This window comes from Ambystoma mexicanum, chromosome 1q (genome assembly GCF_040938575.1).
Source record: "Ambystoma mexicanum isolate Mex_15411 chromosome 1q, UKY_AmexF1_1, whole genome shotgun sequence".
In the NCBI taxonomy this organism is placed as follows: Eukaryota; Metazoa; Chordata; class Amphibia; order Caudata; family Ambystomatidae; genus Ambystoma; species Ambystoma mexicanum.
The window spans coordinates 369,711,618-369,731,726 of record NC_090922.1 but is presented as its reverse complement, the minus strand read 5'-3'; positions in this window follow the sequence as shown (position 1 = coordinate 369,731,726).

Sequence of the window (20,109 nt, the reverse complement as noted above, 5' to 3'; positions counted from 1 at the left end):
GCCACTTCACCAGTGAAGTAATGACAAAGATGTGGGAGATACTGGGGGTCAAAAGGAAGTTGCATATTGCTTACCGGCCAGCTTCTTCTGGGGCAGTAGAGAGATATAACCGAACCATTGTGAGCATATTAAAGAAGTTTGTGGCAGATTCTGGGCCAAGTTGGGATATCCGATTACCTCTGGTCCTAATGGCCATCGGATCTACCCCTTCATCTGCAACCAAAATGTCACCATTTGAGTTGATGACTGGACGCTAGATGGTGCTTCCTCAGCATTTGCTCTACAGGACCCAAGAGCAGACACTAATAAATGCCTCCACAACTCATGAGTATGTGGAGAATTTAAGGAAACACCTTCAACATGCTTTTGCTTATGCTCAGCGGAATCTAGAAAGATCAGCTGATAGCATGAAGACCCACTATGACCTGAAAACTTCCAGGAAGGAATATCAGGTGGGGGACCGGGTCTATCTATACAATTTCCAAAGGAACCAGGCCAAACAGTGAAAATTTTTGCCTACATGGAAGGGACCCTTTGAGATTATAGACAAAATCTCCCCTGTGGCCTACAAGATCCGCATCCCCAAAGGCGGTTTGGCAGAGGGGGAAGACAAGTGGGTCCACATAAACCAGTTGAAGTGTTGCCATCCCAGGCACACTCTGCAACAACTGGAGGAATCCTCTGGAATCCTAGAGGGTACTGTCTCAGATTAATTCAGTTCTAACTTAAAATATCCTACATATCGCCTATCAAATTCTGAGTTTCTCAATGTGGGTGTTTTCGTTTTTGAATGCAAAAAGAAATGTGCATGTTCATATGTTTTGACTATAAATTTATATGCCACCCCACTATATCAATGGTGGGGAGAAATGTCCATGAATAGGTATTGCCGCTCTTCCTTTGTCGTCCTAGGAGAAAGAAAACCTCGAGACTGGCCAAGGAGGACGATCCGGAGACCGGGAGCAGAGACGCAAGGGGCCTGGGGTACCGCCCAATCTTCCCATCAGGACCGGCGAGGAGAACCGATCGATCCGACCGGATGGAGAAAAAGATGCTGAACTGTGCCATCTATTGGAAGAAGATGAGGAAACATCCCAGGTCTTGCGAGTTCCATCAGTGAAACAGAATGGCCATCGCAAGAGGGGGGCTTGTGGGATGTTTTTATCCACGCATCTGAGCCCTACCTCAAAACTGTGCAGTACTGACATGGAAAACATCATGATGGCCAGAGCTTCCCAGAAAATGCACAGGGAAATGCATGAAGAATAGGCTGCCACTCATTTTTGCAGATGTTATGGGCACAGAAGGGCACTGCCTAAAACCACCATTGGACTACCCACACAGTAGTCTGAAACCATTGGGAATGGCAATGCTGATTGCCAAAAGCAACCTAGAATTGAGGGGAATTCATTTTCTTAAATCCCAAAAATGGGTGCAGTACCAGTACTCACTACTATCAGAAAGCCGGCGTTTTAAAACAGCACCAGACTTTTTTCTTTTTCGTGTAAAACTGAATAAATGCCAAAGAAAGACTTACTGAGAGGTGGATCCAATGTAAAGTTATATTCTGAAGTGACTTGAAGGTTTATAACAAGACTGGCTGAGTTGTGGATTTCGGCAGTTTAAGTAAAATTGGACTGAAAGACACTAAAAATCTAAATGTTTAAAAGAAATGAGTGACCTACTTTTGAGTGTCACATAGGTTGCAATTGTTTAAATGTCATAGTTTAAACTTAGAATCAGCATTCTAGCTGCATATGTAAACATTGTCTTGACTTAAACTGGGTAACTAAAAGTGACATTAGCTGGGGCCTGGCTTAAGGAACTGAATTCTGCCCACCAGCTACCCCCGACAGGAGATGAGACTTGCACAAAAGCTGTGTTCCCAGGCCTATCTGCCTTTTGCTGCTCCCACCAAAAGGGATATGACACTTCCCTGATTGAATTACCTGGGCTCTGCAGGAAATTGAACAAAGCCCTGTCCTGACTCAGGCAAATGTTTTATTATGGGGGCCGTAAAAAGTGGCTTCCTCCTGGAAGAAAAGGGGAGGAGCACTGCATGCGAGAGCAAGCTGGCTTGGCAGAACTGGAAAAACCAGAAATTCAACCTTGTGCTGGGAGGAAACCACACCCCTTTGGAGCCAGAATATGGTTTTAGAAAAAGATGAATAACTCATAGTACGGACTTGTCATAATTATTTAAATGATACCATAATTCTTGTGATTTTTCTGCCCACATTTTAAGAGGTTTTTAGAACCGGTAGCATGATCTGGGGGCAAGCTAGCAGTTAAGAGGGTATTACTTAAAATGTCTGCATGTGAAAAGTCTGATACTTCATCAATTAATGCCTGCATGCCTTGCACACATTTGGGTAAATTTGAGTAAGAATCTGATATTGGTAACCTGACCAAAAAGTGAAATATGTTGCCATTTCTCAATGCAAGCTCTCAGGAAGAGCAGATTTGGACAGGGTATACCTCCTGTGATATGTGATGGGTGCATGTAATTTTAAACAAATGTGTACCTGTGCAAATATGTCTTTTGGGTCAAAATATAGATTGTGTGTAATTTGACAGGGGTGGGTTCTCTGTACCATAAACAGACCTCATCATGATGACACTTCATTTCATTCCCCCAATCAAGGGGAAGAGGAGGAAGTGGCCAATGACAAGTGGAGAGGGGTAGAGCCTAGTGATGCTGCACACACACCCATTTTCAAAACACATAAAAGCAGACAGTCAGGACAGATAGGGACATTCAATTCCATTTGCTGCAACGCGCTCTGCCGGACCATACCACATCCAGAGATCCAGACTTCAAATCCATCAATCTCCAGAATCCAGAGAGGCTAGACCAGCAGAGCAGAGCTGACCCAGACCGCTGCTAGCAGAACCAGAGAGCTGACCCAGATCATTGTGAAGTGCAGAGACCAGACCAGAGTCCAGTCTAAAACCTGACCAGATCCGTGGCGAGGCCCATTTATTTCAAAAATATATTGTGAGTACCTAGCAGACTGTGCAGAACCAATCTCTTAGTTAAAATAATATAATTCAATCTATTTTAATCTAAGTAGAACTGCCTCCTAACTGTCACCTGTCATTTGTAAAGCTGTCACCTGTCATTTCTAGTTGCTAGCTGTCATTTGTCATTTTGAACTTTAAAATTTCAAATCTGAAAAACAACCTTTACCATATCGCTCATATCTCCGTGACCGTTTGTCTTAGAGACTTGCAGTAACTTTCCTCTGAATGCTTAGAATCTTGGCTTTTCAACGAACCTAGAACCGCATTCCCACCCCCTACACTTTTGCCGCAATTGCGAAAAACGCACTTGCGAATTTACCGCGATTTGCAAATTTCTCCACGTGTGAAAACCGCAGCTTCATTGCTTTCCTTGCTAAAAAATATGTTTGCCTCTTAAGAACCATCCCTGAATCATTGCTAGAGTGAGCCTGGACTAATATTAACTAGATACCACTCACCCTGAACCTCTAGAGGGAATTAAAAGCACTTTAGCATATTTTTCACTTCATTGCCAGCACATATAAAAGCATTTTGGGCCTGTGTTTCCAACTTCTGTAGTCTAAGCTTGCTGGGGTGAACTGAATTACATTTGATTGCATTTCTGAGAACTGTGTGCTTTCCTTCCATTTCCTTGCATTGCATAAAAGGGGGGGGGGTGAATTGTCCAAGAAAGTGATTACATTGTCTTTTGCTGAAATCCTATCAAGTTATTTTCTGTACTGCATTTCATTCCACATTGCATCCATTTGAAACCATCAAAGTATTGTTGCTATCTTATCCATCCTATAACCACTCATCATTGATTATAAAGAGGTGTGCTAGTGCCGGACTATCCATTATTGATTACTGCTCAGATTAAGTGTGATATTCAATTATTAATTTATTATAAGGTGTGATATATATATCTATTGTTTAAATTATCAAATAAACCTTTTAAACTTGCAAAACAGAACTACTTCTTGGCTCAGTGGGGTCAGGGGGATTCCCAGAGAGGGGTGTTATATAGGGGTAGTCATCCAGAACGCATGAACTGGACATAAAGATATATCAATAAGGGTTTTCATTCAGTATTCTAGACTAGGTGTTGACTTAGCTGTAGTGTTGAATTGAATCCTCTTACAATCCCATGGCTCAGAGAAAGGAGAGCCTAGGTTTCTAATTGCCCAATTACACACTGAATACCAATTCATCAGAGGATGGGAAACTTAGAATGAAATCAAGTACTTGCAAGCACTGCTCCTAGGATATGTTCCGAGCACCATTACAACATGTCGTTGCTTTTGAGCTGTATCATGAATGGTGCAAGTATATTACTTTTTTTTGGATCTGACAACAAAGCATCCCTTAATCTTCTTCTGGGGACCACCATGCTTGCCTTCTAGGGTGACCACACCCAGCAATGTAGGAATAAAATAAATGCCGTGTTCTTGATGCAAACTGAAAACAACTGCCGACTTTGGTCCTCGGGGTCATTGGGAGGTCGCTGGAAGTAGTTAATCTTCCCATTCTTGTACCTCCTCTCTCCTCCCCTTATTCTCAAAAACCAGTGACTTCTTCATTAGAAGCTGTTATTCTACACCCCCAGTACTCTTTACTCCTCCAACTCTTTTTCTCTGAGAATAATTATTGGTCCACTGGCAGCCATCAACCGTCACCAACGTTCAACTCAAACTCTTCCTTCGCTCCACTCTACAGTATGCAACGCTTGGCTCAACTACTGGGCAACACCATCTCAGTGTGTCAGTATTGAGAACCCTGCACTGCATACAATTTACCATTCACCATATCATGCTGAACTTGTGTTTTTTCTACCACAGCTAAATCTTTGTTGGTGGCTGTGTTTTTGTTTTAATGCATTCAATAAAAAGAGCATTATACCATACATTTTATTATAGTATGTCCTTGTAAAATGCAATGGATGCTTGAATTTGATTCCAGAATGAATTACCACTATTGGGCAACTGAAAAGGCGGAAGGACTGCCCCCTAGCGAGCAGACAAAACCAGTAGGCCAACTAAGCCACAAGGTTAATTTTACAATGCGTTTTTTTACACGTACATTTTAGACTTTATCTTTGCTATTTGCCCTTTCCTTACATGTGTGTTTATTTCTCCATCTGATCCCCTGCAGGTGCCTGTGTGGCATCATCCTACAGACGTTGACCAGCACTAGGTCAGCTAACACATTGGTATTCCTTGCCTATTGTTACCACATTTGGTGGGGTCTCCATTTTCTACATTTCACAGTAAGTGAACTTTGTTAAGGTTGAGACCACAGGCACAGGCAGAGGGCAGGAGTGGGAGGTGAGGTCTGCACTTTATCTACACGAGATGTGGTAGGGTTGTAATGGTGGACAACTATTTTTCATGGTCCTTCTATGTAGGTGATGGCACAAATAGTGTGTGGTGCACATTGAATTATCGTAACTGTTTGAGGAAACTTCCTATCTTATAGGATTATTTATGTTGGTGTTTAACTTGCTCTAAATGTTGGCTTTTCCACATCCACAGCGCTCCTACCTTCCCTTGGGGTCCAGAAGAAGGTGGCTATTCTATCCCTCTGCCAAAATGTCCATTTTGAACAGTAGATACGCCCTGTCCCCACAGGACTTAGGCAGCTCTATTATTGGGATGTAGACCTAGGATGTGCATATAGGACAGATAACAACGTAACTCCTTAAGGCCTGGCAAGCCTTGTTCTCTCTACACCTCCCCACTTTTGTCAGATTGATCCGGAAATGGGGGGGGGTGAAATATGATTCATCACATTTCTTCGCAGTTTAGCATCACTAAACAGAATGAGGGCCAGGTACAAACTCTTTTATATATACTATTGATTATTACTAGTTTGTTTTGAATATATTTCCTTTTCATTTGTTGATGTGTGTTCCATATGTCCAATTAATTGTGTCAGTTTGTGCACAATATCAAACTTACTTTTTTTGTTTATCCTTGAGAACACATGTGAGGCATACTGTCTATTGTTTTTTGCATTTTTTTATTTTGAATTTTATTTGGTGAAAATGAAACATCCCAAATTTATGTATGATCTTTTGGTCCAGAAATAAAAAGTCGTCATTGGAATATGCCTGCTCACTCCATATCAGATTAATTTGGTCTTGATTCAGTCCACTATAGCCACCTTTTTCATTGCCTATGTTTTTTACAAAATCAAACCTCTAAATGGTTCATTTGGGGACTACCTCTTTCCTGTTTAAACCCTGTAGGTATGCATCAGTATATCATGTGCATTGAATGTAGATTGATACAGAATACTGTTGGTAGTTTTGACATTGAGTTTCTGGCCAACACATATCTTGCTTTGTAGTTTCCAATGTTTGGTAGCAGGCAGGCAGCAAATTACTGTAAGCGGTGAGTTAGGAGGTGATATGAGCTGTGAGAGGTGTTGCACCTTTCCGTCTCTTGATTTCATGTGTGTCTTTCTTTATGGTGGCACTTGATTCATAAAGGTACAGTGCACTTCCTTAGTAATATGGGGATGTGCTCATGGATGGGGACATTTGTCAAGGGATTATCTCAAGGGTATGGGGATATAATAATGGGGGAAATGCAGACAAATATGCAGCAAGGAATGTGCACACAAACAGGTGATGTAGCAGGGGGTTGATAACATCCAGTGTCAGGTTACATGAAGGTGTGTGGAGGTAGGTGTTGTTAATGCATCAACTCTTGAAGATTATGCTGTGGGGCTCTTTCCTGAGAGATGAAAGGAATGTTGTGAGGAGTCAGATGTTGACAGTGAGGGTGCTGCAGTCTCTAATCTCATGGACAGACAGCCTGTGCTCTTTACCTTCCTTGATGGTCCAGACGAGTGTGCGTATCTGTACATGCCCTTGCTGTATTGTAGGGTTGAAGGAATGCCTATGTTATCAGAATGGGGACTTTGGTTCGTGAGGAAGACAGTCTTGTAGATGGTATATGCTATTTTGAAGGTTCCCTTCGTTAGATGTGTGATACAATGTTGTTTGATGAGGATTGTTTAGCTGTGTTAGACTTAGAGATCCTTTTATGGATGATGGTGCAACGTATAGGACTCCTTTCTGGTGCATAACGGTGGTGTCCATAAGAACGTGGAGGGGGCATAGAGGCGATCAAAGCAGGAGGGACCAAGATTTGGACAGCCGGTGTGAATTTATTTTACTAAGATGATTGAATTGTGTTTCATTATGTGTGCATATGGTTTGTGATGATTTGTCCTGGTTTATTTCTATGTGCACCTTGAAGGAAAGGTGTCTGACAATATGCCAGACAAGTGCCATTGCACAGGAAGACATCTGATGGATGCGGGTTTAGGTGATGTGAACTGTGCCCCACCCACCTTTGCTGACATGCCCCTTGCTATCCTTTTTATTAGCTGTTATGTAACTGGCCATCCCTTTGCCAGCCGTCCTAAGGGTAGTACTGACATATGGCAGTATAGTTCATGCGTGGACCACTTTGAGAATGAAGTTGCCCATCAGGATGCTCTGATCACCACACATCAGGTATGCTCCCTGTAATTATCTCAACAACCCTCTCTCTTCCATGTCGTCTGTTCTCTTTGTTTATGTTGCTGCTCATGGAAAACATCATAAACATTGCATTGAGTCAACCTCACACATGTCCCCATAGTATACATATACACTGCAACTGCACCCACTAAATGAGGAGTGGTGTTCCCCTACATGCACTGAAGTACATGACATGCTTCATACATTGACAAGCTGATACTCCCACACAACATTTCCTCCTTCATGACCTGTATGTTACCCACCTTCACCCACAGGTTATATGTCCTCATCCACATTGGCTACTGCTTACTATGTTCAATCCATTCTTGGAAGATGGATATTAGCTTCCACCTCCTTCACTAAGTTGCATGTGCATGCTCCCTAATATACCTCTATTCCATTGGTTTGTTGTTGCTTGAAGTTCATGTCACTCCAACGCAATTAGAGACTTCACAGACATGCTCACGCCAATTTTGGTCAATCACACCAACACCTTCTTCCTCACTGTCTTCCATGTTCTTGTCCATCCTGTAACAATTGGCTGAAGGAAGGTGTCCAATGCATTCTCAACGCTCTGAACCGGGCACAGTATACAATAGAGTCATCACACATTCAAGGTTCCATTTCATTCTCCTCATTAACAGCCTAAACACCTCCAGTCATGTGTGTCCAATGACACTGTACTTGTTAGTTAATGTGACAACTGACTTTCACATGAGCAATATCACCCCCGTCATTCACATTCACGGGTAAGGCAGCAAACATGCATTGAGATCATTCAGTCACTTCCCAGTGTTGTCTGTCGGGGTAGTCCTCAACAACATTCTCTTTTCTTGCGGTGATGTTTGTGAAAGCACCATGACTGCAAGTTGCTTATCCAATCGATTTTCACCAGTGTTGCTGACCACATTGACCGATGTGCACTTGTCTGCAAACCCACCCTGTAGCCTTGCACTTCCACAGCCTTGTACACTGAAGGCCTCATCCTCTGCAATGGAGGCACCAGTAGAGATGGACTGGCCATCCACTACCACCACAGGTAAGTCTGCACTAAATACAGTAAACAGATGTGCAATGAAATGTGCAAATAATGCATTCGCACCATATCTAAAGAGAGCAAAAAAGGGAGATTCCAGTTGGGGCTTTGATGAATTTCATGGAGGGTGTTAACAACACACATATATAGTAGCCCACAGAGTATTCAAGCACCATGGGAAATGCCGTGTTGTGTGTATTCTGGGACCACATTTGCATGACATATCAACTCCACAACTGTTGGTGACATTGCCCATGGTTGACCATACTGCCTATATCAGTACTCCTGGCACTTTCACCTGCAGCAGTGGTCCCTTAGCTGTTCATCATTCACAGCTCCCTCAGTCACAGTACCTTTATCTCACCACTGAGGACTGGGACATGCTTGGCAATGTCAAGTAAGCAAGACTGGACCCCAAGTAGTGCCCACCTTTTCCATTGCAGGTTCTTCCTTGAGGATGCAGTGGCCACACATGTGATCCAACAGATGCCGGCCAACTATATCTTTCAGCGTAAATAATGTTGCCTCAGAGCCAAGTGCCACACATGCACTATTACCATGAGCACTGTTGGTTGGCCCGTTTGTGATGTAATTTGCGTTTAAATCTACTGTGGTCCTCCCTGTTTTCCTGTTACTAATCCATAGTCATCCTGCGCAGTAAGCACCTGGTAAGGAGTTTCAGCTTGTTTGGGGTTCTTTTGGAGGGATTTACGTGTGGTTTTAGTCTGATTTCCCAATCAATTTTATACGCTGGATTGCTTCTAGAAGGCACTGCCTCAGTGGAGTAAGCCTTTGTTTCTGACCTTTTCCCCTCTCTTCCCATCTTCATAGAAATTGGCTGAGGCAGTCAGGTATGCCTGTCCTCTATTTTTGGAGTACTTTATTACTGCTCTGTCCTGCCTTCATGTTAATAATCCATAGTCACCCTGTGCTAGAACCACCTGATAAGACATTTACAGCCCGTTTGGGGCTCTTTTGGAAGGATTTGCCTGTGGTTTTAGTGTGATTTCCTAATCAGTTGTTTGTGCTGGATTGCTTCTAGGAAGGCACTGCCTCTGTGGTGTAGTCCTTTATTTGTTTCTGTCCTTTTATCCCACCTCCCATCTTCATGGCAATTGGATGAGGCAGTCAGGTGTGTCCGTACTCTGTTTTTGGAGTCCTTTGTTACTGGTTTGCCCTGACTTTCTCTAGTAATTCATAGCCATCCTGTGCAGCAAGCACCTGATTTGGGGTTCTTTTGGAAGAATTTACATGTGAGATTTGTTTATTTCCCAATCTGTTTTTTGTGCTGGATTGCTTCAAGATGGCACTGCCTTTGTGTTGTAGTGCTCTGTTTGTTTCTGTACTTTTTCCCCTCTCCACCCATCTTCATAGCAATTGGCTGTGGCAGTCAGGTGTGGCTGTCTGCTGTTTTTCGAGCCCTTGGTTACTGGTTTGCACTGCCTTCTTGTTAGTATTCTATAGCCATCCTGTGCAGCAAGCACCTGGTAAGGAGTTTGTGGCCTGTTTGGGGTTCTTTTGGACAGATTTCCCTGCGATTTTAGTGTGATTTCCCAATGTATTATTGTGCTGGATTGCTTCTAGAAGGCACTGACTGTCTTTGTGGTGTAGTCCTTTCTTTGTGTTTGTCCTTTTTCCCCCTCTCCTCCCATCTTCATTGCAATTGACTAAGGCTCCCTTGGCCTCCTCCACCCTCCATTTCCTTTACGCCTGCCCACTCCCACCCAACACATCCCTGATAGGGCCATCCACCTCCAGAAAGCACTATTAGAAGTGAGCCCCAGGGTAGTCTTGCCCAGGCAGCCAGCTAAGGGCCTGAAGAAAATGGCAGCACCCATCCACTGTTTGCCCCAATCACCATGGACACCTGATGGGGCATCCTACAGCTGCAATCAGGTAAGGTGGTATGGGAAGGAACCACAGCCATTACTGTACTTTGATAAAACCCTACCGCTTCTGCATTACTACCACCTGCTCCTAACAGTACAATGTATTCCACTGTGCTATCTAGTTAGCCATTTTGTTGAACCTTGCTACACTCTCTAGTCATTCATTGTGTTGAACCTTGCTGCGCTCTCTAATTAGCCATTGTGCTGCAGGTTGATGCACTCTCTAGTTACCCATGGTTGAACCTTGTTGTGCTCCTTGGCTGGCCATTGGGCTGAACCTTGCTGCACCCCCCAGTTGGACAATTTGTTGAATTCCACTATGGTCTGAAGTGCCCACCACTGTTGAATTTACAGGAACTATTTGATCAAAGCCATTGTCGAGCCTAGGTGAATTTACACAACACATACACTGGTGACCTCATGTGAATATTACAATGTAGCCACTGCTATAACCAGGTGAAATATCAAATCATAATCACTGTCGAATCTAGGTGAATTTGCACAACACATACACTGTTGAACTCATGTGAATCTTACAATACAGCCACTGCTGAAACCAGGTGAAATATCAGAGAATAGCCAATGTCGAAGCTAGGTGAATGTTTACACTATAACCATTGTTTGCATTCATTTCAATCCTACAATATAGCCACTGTTAAATCTAGTTGAACATTCACAATACAGCCACTATGGTACTCATGTGAATTTTACTTTATAGCCACAGTTAAAACCAGTTGAATTCATACAATATAGCCACTGTTGAACTCATGTGAACTTTACAATATAGCAACTGTTACATCTAGGTGAATATTTAAAGCACTGCCAGTGTTGAACCCCTGCAAAATTTACAATACAGCCACTGCTAAAACCAGGCAAACTCTTACAATTTAGCCACTGTTGAATATAGGTGAAATATTAGAATATGGCCACAGTTAACTCCAGGTATTTTTCACACTATAGCCAGTGTTTGAACCAATGTGAATTTCTAAAACATTGCCACAATTGAACCTGGGTAAATATTGGGGTGTAGCCACTGCTGAATTTAGATGCACCTTTACAACATAGCCACTGGTGAATCAACTTGAAATATTGGAGTATAGCAACTGTGGAATATGGGTGAATTCTCACAAATAGGCGTTAGTGAACCTATATGAGTTTACAAAATAGCCACTGTTGAATCTTGGAGAATTTACAGAGCATAGCCATGGTTGGACCTGCAGAACCGCTAGTGTTCAACCACTATAGAATTCATCTGAATTCTACTATATATCCACTGTTGAAGCTAAGAGAACTATTGGAGTATATCCACTGTTGAACCCATCTGAATTCACATCATAGTCACCACAGTAAAATATGACAAAGGTAAGGTACCACTGACTCTATTAACAGTGGGCTACACTGCATTGAAGTGCATTCCCTCCACAGTGATTCCTCCCACAGAATTACTTGATTGTACTATTGGTAACACCTAGTAACAATCAAGAATCCAGCCATTGCAGGAAGGCCACTGCCTCTGTGAACCGGACACAGCAAAAAACTGCGGGACCCCATAAGGAGAGACAGGCACACAAGACCAACAAGGGAAGAAATAACCACGGACACCACAGGTCACTACAGGGAGGTTTCAGCCATTTTGGAACCTAATACAAGTGCAAACCTATAAGAAACCACTAAGGGAGACAATCATACAGGACTCCACAAGGGAAGAACTAACCACAGGACACCACCGGTCACCAACAGGAAGGAAGGGCTGCATTGTGAAACTGATACAATCACAACTACAAAACCAAAAAAAAGAATCACAAGTACAAATCCACAGATCACCACAGGAAGGCCACCGCTTCAGTGAACAGGATATGACAAAAACCAAGGGACCCCACATGGAGAGACAGCCACACAGAACCCCACAATGAGAGAGAAGCACACTGGAATCCAAAATGGAAAATCAAACCACAGGTCACCACAGGGAGGCTTTTGCCACTGTGAACGACCTGATACAACTATAACTACAAAACTACAGGTCCCCACAAGGGAAGATCAAACCAAATGGTACCACAGGGAGGCACTCACAACTGTAAACCCAATACAAACACATCTAAAAAACTGTGAAAACCCACAAGGCTAGATTCCCTGCAAGGGAAGATATAACCACAGGCCACCAAATATCACCACCGGGAGGCCCTCGCCATGGGGAGCCACATACAAGCCAATAAAACCACCACTACAAGCCACACAGGAACCACCAAGGTAAGACCAAAACAGAGACCACCCCAGGGAGGCTCTCGCTACCGTGGGCTCGATAAAACTAACTACCAGGACATAGTCCCTGAGCACAAAAATTAGACACCTACCACCAGGGCTAGTCCCCAAGTGTCAAGGTTAGTCAGCGAAGGCTGGTCCCTGACTTCCAGGATTAAGTCAGTGACAGCCATGGGTAGCCCACAGCCCATAGAACTCCCAAACCCTGGGATATCCTTGTCTTCACGAAAAAGCCTGACCCTGTGACAGTCCTTCCCCTGGGTTAGAGCATCACCAGAACAGGTCCCATCACAAAATGAAATGCACCAGGAAAGGCTGCCGCACAAGAAGCAACCAAAGGAGAACAAATGCAGTGGAACAATCTCAAAACACAACACCCAGGATCAGACACACAGAACGCGATAACAAACCCATGCGTTCAATGGAAACAGGTCAGTTCTCTACAACAAGACCAACATTGCTCTACCTAATACCCTACCTGGGAACCTACCACCCACTCAAACAACTTTCTATCCTCAAAAATCTCAAACACATTAGCAGGATTACAGAATGCCCTGGGGAAAGAGGGGAAATGCACAGAATCAAACCAGAAGGAAATGATACCCACACACCATACATCACAAAAAATGTGCTCATCAAAAGGAACAACCAACGTCGACAGGGAGCAGTCCACGAAGAAGACATCAACCCAATATGAAACCTGGCTGAGCTATTCAATGAAGAAACAACATCAACTGATCCGAACATGCAGTCCAATGGTAAAATGACCAACATAACCAAAAAATTACACAGCCAAAGATTAAACTGACCACAAGAATCAAAAAGATGCTCTGCAACCTAGTGATTGCCAGATCTGTGTCCAAGCACTCTACTGAAGTATACAATCTGCAAAGCAGTGGAGGGATCAAAATCGGATTCCTCACAGAAACCTTGCTAGCGCAAAACTGCAAGATAATAGTACATGACTGCCGACCCATCAATTACGAACTCAGGAAAGCCAAAAGACAAGGACAAACAGGAGGAGGACTCACCATAGCCTACAAGGACCAGCTAAAAATAACATCAACACAGTTAAACATCACTAACTGCAAAACAATAATTCTACACCTATCCCTAGATCCTGAAACCAACCTAATATTTCTACTCGTCTACAGGCCACCGACCTATGACCCGATTTTCATGGATGCCTTCATGGACACCATCACAAACATGGCCTTTAAACATGGTCAACTGATCATTCTTGGAGACTTCAACATTTGGTTCTATGAAGAGAACACGACTCACCCAAAACACGTACTAATGAACTAGTGACAATGCATCTACGACAACTGGTAAAACGAGCGGCACACACAGCAGGCAACACAATAGATGCAATCTTTGTCAACAAAAACCTGGTCACAGCTGCACCTCCAATGCAAATCCTCTGGAGCGACCACCGCATTATACCCTTTGTGATCCTGCCCAAAAAATACCTGACAACTTCCATAAAAACCCTCCCATTCTGAAAAGAAATTGGAGAGCAATTAAAAGTGTGGACGTAAACGTGGAACTGGAATCCCCAAAACCATCAATCACCATTCTAAAGACAGCCAACATGGAAGAAAGAACAGACACAATCCCAAAATGGGCCACAGAAACATTAAGGGGCCGATTCATGGAACAAACGTGCGCCGAAAATCTACGCGCAAGCAGGCGCAAGCAGGCGCAAGCGGAAAAAAAGAGGCCCACGTGCACGCGTGCGATTCATGGAAGTCCCTGCGCGTGTCTTCCTCGGGATGTGCGCCAAACCCTTGCATGGCGCACACGTCACTGCAACATCCCGAAAGACGTGCGCGACGCGCACAGTGAAAGCACACAACCTCTGCGCATACACTAGAAAGTGGGCGGAACACGGGGCGTAACGGGGAACAATGGGGAACAACTCGCGAAAACAAGGGCGTAACTGGGGATGTACTGCAGGGAAGCAGACGGAACGCCCACACGCACCCGAACCACACGTATTGCTACGTGTATTTCAGGGGTTCGTGTGAAGTTTCTCACGCGATCGGGCCTGGGGGAGCGTGCTATGTGTATTTCAGGGGTTCGCGTGAACTTTTTCATGCGATCGGGCCTGGGGGAGCGGGCTACGTGTATTTCAGGGGTTCGCGTGAAGTTTCTCACGCGATCGGGCCTGGGGGAGCGGGCTACGTGTATTTCAGGGGTTCGCGTGAAGTTTCTCACGCGATCGGGCCTGGGGGAGCGGGCTACGTGTATTTCAGGGGTTCGCGTGAAGTTTCTCACGCGATCGGGCCTGGGGGAGCGGGGTACCACTCACCGTCTGCCTTGCGTGTAGAAGAACGCGTAGCCAACACCCGCTGTGAAGTAATAGCGTGTGAACCCCAACGGATGGAAAACACACGCACCGCACGAAAAGCACGTACATAACATAAAGGCACGCGGGATCTCCAAGCCCTGCCAGGGCAACGCCCGTGCGCAAAACGTCACAGACGCGCTTACGCTGTAAGGGCCTTTGGTCCAATGAAATCGCGTACGCGTGCTGACGCGCTTACGCGCTAAGGGCCTTTCCTCGATTTTCACGCTGACGTGCAGGATTTTCACGTGCCAAATCACTCCGTATCAAGCTGGCCACGCGAAAACACACGGAAGACCACGCTCCTGCCCAGAAGGCCGAATTACTGCCCCCCAGTGCCCCGAGCAGCCTCCCACGTGCCATCTGCTGCTGCCTGCCTGCCTGCCTGCCTGCTGCCACCGTGCCCTGCCATTTGGTGCCTGCACATCAGCCATCTGCAGGTGTCCAGTTGCTGTGTCCACCCCTGCTGGAACAGAAGACTCCCGACTCGGATAACATCGCTCCACAGCCCAGCCCCAGGACCCAGTTGCCCACCCACTCCTGCCCCTGGGGTTGCCATGTCGGGCACATCAACATCTGGCACCAGTGGCAACCCCCGGCCAGAGGGGCAGAGGGGCACCAGCTTCACTGCCACCGAAGTTGGTGTCCTGGTGGAGCAAGTCCTGGGGCAGTATGATGCCCTCTTCGGATCGTCCCGCGCCAACAGGGAAGGACGGGAGAGGATCTGGGCCGACTGTGTGGTTGCCATCAACGCGGAGGGGGTGGCAACCCGCACCATCCAGAAGGTCAAGAAGCGCTGGGAGGACTTGAGGTCCAGGACCCTCATGAAGGCACGGCGCCTCGTGGAGGGGGGCCGGGGCCGCATGAGTTCCATCCAGTTGAGGGTCCTGGAACGCGCACACCCAGCGCTCCACGCCCAGGTCCTTGAGAGGGAGACCCATCTGGAGTTGAGCGGTAAGTGGCCAAGCATTGCTGTGTGAGACAGGGCATGTTGCAGTGTGCTGGTTGTCTGATACTTGCCTGCATGTGTGACATAGGCCATGTACGCATGTATGTGTGCAGGGACATCATGGGAATGCATGTGCGACCTGTAATGTGTGAACCGCACGGTTGTTGCATGTGTTTGAATGCGACATGGGGAGCCCTGTGCAGATTGCACACATGAGAGCATGGCAGTCTCTGTTCCTGGACATGGGTGGGGGCGAGGGATGGGTGCTGATGCCAGATACATATGTGGTATCCATGTCTGTGTGCCTGACCTGCGTGTCTGTGACTTGTGAGTGCCATGGATGCATGACACATGTCTGTGACAATGTACAGATTCACTGATGCAGCCTAGTCATCCTTGTATGCACTGTGATTGGGGTGTACGGGGCCAGATGGATGTGACTGAGGTGAAGTGTGTGCATGTGATAGGCATGACCCATGATGCATGTGAGTCCCATTACATTGTATGATTCGAGAGTCCATTGGACATGCATTGAAATGTCCATGGCACGCACCATGACTGTCACTGTGTGTGTTTTGCCTGGACTGACACATGTGTTGTGGTGTGACATGATGGAAGTGTACTTTGACAGTGGCACTCATCTGCTATTGCTTCCTGTCTAGGGGACCATTGTACAGTACCCTGATGCTTGTGTTCTATGTCTCCCTCTACGCAACGGCTAGAGAAGGAGAGGGCGGAGACGGCGCTGTGGAGCAAGGCGGCGGGAATGCCCCCATGGCTGCAGCGGAAGGGGTGGGTGAGCCCCCACAGGGGCCTGCTACGGCGGTAGACGGCGAGGAGCCATCCAGGTTGGTGGTTTCCACAGAGGAGGAGGAGGCCGCCACTGAGGCGCACATGGGGCCTGGTGGGGGCATCCCTGCTGGTGCAAGTGGTGCAGTCCAGGGGCAGGAGGCAGCACAGGTCACCGTGGAGGGGCCTGTGCATGTCGCTGTCCCTGAACCTGTGGGTGCACCACCTTGCACCAGCAGGGATGCCCCGTCCCAGGCCCGTCCGCAGGTAAAGGGGATGTCCATGTCATCTGACTCCCCTCCACCTGCGGACGAGGGGACCCCTGGCCGTGTGGAGAAGGTCCTGATTGGGGTCGCGATGCGCACGGCTGTGATTCGTGATGCCGTGCGTGCTTCCCAGGAGGAGCACGCACGTCATCACGAAGAGCACCGTGCCGACGTGGCCCAATTGGGATCGGCCATGTTCGGGGGTTTCCTGCATGTGTCGGCCAATCTGGCGGCCCTCTCCTCCTCTGTGGAGACTATACGCCAGTCGTTCTCCTTGCCGTCTTCCGGCCCAGATGCCACTAGGGCCCCCTGTGGACCTGCCCTGACCAATGCAGCCAGCTCGGTGGGGATCCCATCCCTGCCACAGTCGGGAGTCAGAGGTCCAGCAGGGGTGGACAACACAGCAACTGGACCCCAGCAGATAGAGGATGTGACGGCATCATCGGGCAGGGCACGTGCACGACGGCGTCGGTGGTTTCCATCATCCTGGATGCCGTCGTGCTGGCAGAGGCAGTGGCGTCGGAGGCAGCAGCAGGCTTGACGTGGGAGGCATCATGGCTCGGGGCCATCAAGATCAGAGGGGCAGGCATCGGCCGGAGGGCAGGAGAACCCTGGGATGGTAGTGTCTTCCGTGTGGGAGCAGTTGGTCCAGCGGATAGGTGCGGAGCGGCAGCGGGCGGAAGAGGAGCGGCTCACCATGGTCAGGGCGGAGTTCTCCATGCGTCGGGCGTTGAGGCGGGCTGAGTGCCTCGAGGAAGCTCGCAGGGAGTTTGAGGTGAACATGGGGTTATCCCTGCGAGACCTCGGGGCCAGGACAGAGTCCCGCCTCCAGGACATCGACATGGAGTTCGATGATGCCCTGGCCGGCAACATCACAGAGTGAGCCGCAGGACTTGCCCGCTGCCATTGTATATAGTTATATAGTTAGTGGTAGGTTTCCTTTAAATTATTGTTTTTTTATTTGGTTGCGATTGGACAATGCGCCACTTTTTTGTATATAGTTCAGTTTTTAGTTAGTTGACATAGTTAGGTTTCATTTGGTTGGGCTCATGGACCCGGGATTGTCTTGTAAATAGTTCTTCTATGGATTTTTTGATTTTTTGGATTTTTTCCATGGACATTCATCTTCTTTTTGTTGTTTTGCTTTGTGGTTTTTCTAATTTCATTTCCATTCTAGTTGATTTTCAATACATTTTTATTTTCATCCTTCAATGTGTCGTATCATCTCATTACTTTCATGCATGTCATGTTGGGTGTTTTAACATTCACTTGCAGCCATTGTGTGTGACAGACATGTGTTCATTTGCATTATTTACATTGGGTGTGTAACATGTAATTGCCTTTGATATGTGGGTGGATGTGATAGTTGGTTGGGCCTTTTGGCAGGGGAGGATGGCCATTACGGACATGATTGGGGTTTGTTGGGACCCAGGTGCAGGGGGGCATGGATGGGACATGGGCGAGGGCCTGGTGGAGGGTGCCCCACAATGCTGGGGGGTGGGGGTGGTGGGGGACATGAGTTGGACATGGGTGGGGGCCTGCTGGCAGGTGCCCCACAGTGCTGGGGGGTGGGGGTGGTGGGGGACATGAGTTGGACATGGGTGGGGGCCTGCTGGCAGGTGCCCCACAGTGCTGGGGGGTGGGGGTGGTGGGGGACATGAGTTGGACATGGGTGGGGGCCTGCTGGCAGGTGCCCCACAGTGCTGGGGGGTGGGGGTGGTGGGGGACATGAGTTGGACATGGGTGGGGGCCTGCTGGCAGGTGCCCCACAGTGCTGGGGGGTGGGGGTGGTGGGGGACATGAGTTGGACATGGGTGGGGGCCTGCTGGCAGGTGCCCCACAGTGCTGGGGGGTGGGGGTGGTGGGGGACATGAGTTGGACATGGGTGGGGGCCTGCTGGCAGATGCCCCACAGTGCTGGGGGGTGGGGGTGGTGGGGGACATGAGTTGGTGTTCATTAGTTCAAGGAGACATGTGCCTTTGCTGGGGGGCATGCCCATGTTGGGTGGGCTGCCTGCGGGACATGACCAGGGATGCAGGGTAGTCCCCTGTGGTGTGGGCTGCCTGCAGGGGCCGTGGAGGGTGTACAGGGAACACCTGGGAGGACCCACACTGTCAAATCACATGTAGGACTCCCCGGCACCCCTGAAATACACGTACCCTGCTGAAATCGCGTGTAAAACTTCCCGCGCACCCCTGAAATACACGCGCCCAGGCTATTCGCGTGTGGAACTTCCCGCGCACCCCTGAAATACACGTACCCTGCTGAAATCACGTGTAAAACTTCCCGCGCACCCCTGAAATACACGCGCCCAGGCTATTCGCGTGTGGAACTTCCCGCGCACCCCCGAAATACACGCGCCCAGGCTGTTCGCGTGTGGAACTTCCCGCGCACCCCCGAAATACACGCGCCCAGGCTGTTCGCGTGTGGAACTTCCCGCGCACCCCCGAAATACACGCGCCCAGTCTGTTCGCGTGTGGAACTTCCCGCGCACCCCCGAAATACACGCGCCCAGGCTGTTCGCGTGTGGAACTTCCCGCGCACCCCCGAAATACACGCGCCCAGGCTGTTCGCGTGTGGAACTTCCCGCGCACCCCCGAAATACACGCGCCCAGGCTATTCGCGTGTGGAACTTCCCGCGCACCCCCGAAATACACGCGCCCAGGCTATTCGCGTGTGGAACTTCCCGCGCACCCCTGAAATACACGCGCCCAGGCTATTCGCGTGTGGAACTTCTCGCGCACCCCTGAAATACACGCGCCCAGGCTATTCGCGTGTGGAACTTCCCGCGCACCCCTGAAATACACGCGCCCAGGCTATTCGCGTGTGGAACTTCCCGCGCACCCCTGAAATACACGCGCCCAGGCTATTCGCGTGTGGAACTTCCCGCGCACCCCTGAAATACACGCGCCCAGGCTATTCGCGTGTGGAACTTCCCGCGCACCCCTGAAATACACGCGCCCAGGCTATTCGCGTGTGGAACTTCCCGCGCACCCCTGAAATACACGCGCCCAGGCTATTCGCGTGTGGAACTTCC